General features: G+C 44.7%; 1 protein-coding gene across 1 annotated transcript in view; it reads left to right on the top strand.

The window, feature by feature from the left end:
* Positions 1-3,281, top strand: part of mgat4c (mgat4 family member C) — a 121,399-nt gene that overhangs the window by 71,793 nt on the left and 46,325 nt on the right. The window lies entirely within an intron of this gene.

Here is a 3,281-nt window from a genome sequence, read left to right as displayed (position 1 = left end):
GGCCTGCGCCCCCAGGAACCAATCATCCAGCCTCGAGCGTTCGGGAGAAGGAGGAGGCCTCCAGTGCAGCCCGACACTCTCGGCGGCCCAGGAAAGCATAGCGGTCAGCTCTGGATCTGACTCGGGCAACGCCACTCTTCCTGACGGAGGCAGCGCAGCCGAATCCTCATCTCCAGAGCCTAGCTCGCCCTCCGATGCAGCGATCGACATCCTGTCATCCGCCTGTGCTCCGCACAAGATGCTGGACCCCGCCCTGTCCGAGGATCCAGCACACTCGTCCGGGAACACCAGGTGGTGCGACATGCTAGAGGAATGAGAGGCCCGCGGAGACGTACTCGACGGGGAAGCTCTCACCGTGATCCTCAGGTCTCCCTGACCATGACCCGAAGTAGCCCTCCGAGAACCGGAGGAGCTAGAGCAGGGCACGGCAAGGGGGATACCCCCCCCATTTAATGAGGAGGTCATTCAGAAGGCTCTCCTTTTATACCCGCGCTGCGGGGTGGGGTGCGCGTGGCGAAACACGCACGCCAACTGTCATTGGCTTGTTTAGTTAACACTCGAAGGGGATTGGGCTCTCGGGCGAGATCGCAATTCGTCAGTCACGACTGACGTAACGTCGAACGTGACTGACTGAAAGGGAACAAATGTGTTTTACATTTTTTTTTTTCTAGGGTATATGTTTAAACATTATCAAAGACTGCTTCATTGTGGCTGCATTGTACCCCAACAATTGCTCAATTTCCTATGGCACTCATATCTGACCACAAAGATCTAAGATGTGAAAGATGTGACAATTCTTTTAAGACCATTAAGCCTTTTCTAATCATGTCCACAATTATTTTTTTTGTGTTCATATAGCAGGTGCAAGTAGACCACCACAGGGTAAAGTGAGTCATGATGTTCTTGGTTGTATATTTCTGATGATCATGTGTCAGTGAGCAGCTGCCTTTGAGATGAATGAAAAATGTTAACTGATTTTTCTCTATGTATTTTTGACCTCCATGGTCACAGTGTTTTTTAAGGATGCTGCAGCGAAGGTGATAGGGCAAGGAACCGCTCGCAGCTCAGTCAGTAGAACGCAATCAAGTGTATAACAGCAAGCACCACGTTAAATGTGCAAGCTGCCCATAGTGATCTATGTTAAATTACCCTGGACATGAAGAAAAGCCTTCCTTTTTACAGAATCTCAGAAACTCAGGCTGAAGTATTAGGCTGTTTGGATTATTGGGATAGGATATTTGTCCTCAACACTGGCTGGGGTAAGTGGAGGTAAATGATAAACGTAACTATGTCAGTGTTGTACAGGGGTAAACATATTCAGAGAAATAGGTTTTCACCACTATTGGGGGTTGAAATGAATTTTCATTCAACGTTCTTATGCTTCCCAGGCAAAGAGCTAAAAATAAATGTGAGACTTTGTGGAGAGGGGGAGTTGGAAATGAATTTCAAATGCAGCAGTAGTGGGAAAGAGTGTATGTGTGTGTGGATCTCACATTTCTCTTTCAGACTGTGCTGTAGTCTATGAGCTTTGGATCCATCCACAGAGTTTTCGGCTACAGACAGCTAGCATTTCATACAGTCTGCAATTTCAATGTCTTGCTAAGGTTGCTTCTTTCATTCGCCAACCTGCCTAATCCCTCCATTTCTTATCTATACCGTTGCTGGGTTATATTTCACTGATGTTGTTTTCCTGAAGTCCTTGACAAACATTGGTTTATTTCCCAACAGATGCTGCAGTTCATACCCCTTCCCCTTGCCAAAGAATCATCATTTCTTCAACCTCCCTTCCAGTGCTTTTGAATCATAAAAACTGGCATTTAAAGTAAAAAATCTCTTGGACTTCAGATATTGTACTTTACAGATGGCCATAACTCCAATTAGCATGCTAAATGCTCGCACAAACCAACAACTTCTTTCCACGCTAAGAGTGCCCAGTGTGGCATTCAGTCTCCCCATGCAATCATCACAACTGCTCTTTGATGTAGCTAAAGGGATCAACAGTGTGACGCAAGGCCTCTTTTTGAACCAGCACTTCCCTGGAGTGCTAATATAACAGCAGGTCTGCTCCATCCTGCCGAACCCTCCGTGGGAGCTCTTTTTGTACGGTTCTGGAGCTGTGGTGGAATCTAAAACGAAGTGACACTTATAGGCAGGGCCAAATGGAGAGGTGGAGGAACGGTCTCTCACAGGGAGAGGAAACTTTTGAATAGGTAGATTGACAGGCAGTGAGTTCTGCGGAGATGGAAAGTGTGTGTACTTCTTTTGTGGCAGCGAGGGTCAGGAGTAGAGCATTGCAGCGTCGGCAGAATGGCAGCGGTTAGAAGTGACACACTGTCAAGCGTTTCGCTACACCTCTGTGGCAAGAGCAAACACAGCTGGCACCTCGCACAGGATGCTAATTCCTGCAAACGCAGGGCCGAGGGGACGAAGGGAGGGAGTTTTAATATAAAAGGCCTATATAAGACTTATTCTGATCGAATTTAGGCACTTTTTAAAATATCTCTTTACTTATTTTTAAATATTAGATTAATCTTTAAAATTATTAATAATTTCTTGTTATATGTAGGTTTTAAAGGGTTAGTTCACCCCAAAATGAAAATTGTGTCATTAACCTTCGTTCATCTTTGGAACACAAATTGAGATATTTTTGATGAAATCTCAAAATGTTCTGACCCTGCATAGACAACGCAACTGACACGTTCAAGACTCAGAAAGGTAGTAAGGACATCGATAAAATAGTCTGACATCAGTGGTTCAACCACAATTTTATGAAGCTACAAAAATACTTTTTGTGCGCAAAGAAAACAATAATAATGACTTTATTCAACAATTCTTCTCCCCCGAGTTACTGTCTTCTGCCATTTTGGGGAGCATCACAACGCATACGCACACTTTACCCTAAGCATAAACAACGCTGATTATGCTGATTATGCCGATTACGCCGATTACGTTCATGCGCATGCTTTCCCCCTCGAACGTAAACAATGCTGATTACGTTCTTGGGTACTCTCCAAAATGGCGGAAGATGAGGGAGAAGAATTATTAAATAAATTGTTATTTTTGTTTTCTTTGCGCACGAAAAGTATTCTCATAGCTTCGCAAAATTGAAGTTGAGCCACTGATGTCACATGGACTGTTTTACCAATGTCCTTACTACGTTTCTGGACCTGAGAACATTACAGTTGCGTTGCTGTCTATGCAGGGTCTTAGAGCGCTCACATTTCATCAAAAATATCTTAATTTGAGTTCCGAAGATGAACGAAGGTCTTACAGGTTTGGAA

This window comes from Sinocyclocheilus anshuiensis, unplaced genomic scaffold (assembly GCF_001515605.1).
Source record: "Sinocyclocheilus anshuiensis isolate Anshui unplaced genomic scaffold, SAMN03320099.WGS_v1.1 scaffold481, whole genome shotgun sequence".
NCBI classification, from domain to species: Eukaryota; Metazoa; Chordata; class Actinopteri; order Cypriniformes; family Cyprinidae; genus Sinocyclocheilus; species Sinocyclocheilus anshuiensis.
The sequence above is the reverse complement of the archived record's forward strand: the minus strand, read 5'-3'. Positions and strand labels throughout refer to the sequence as shown.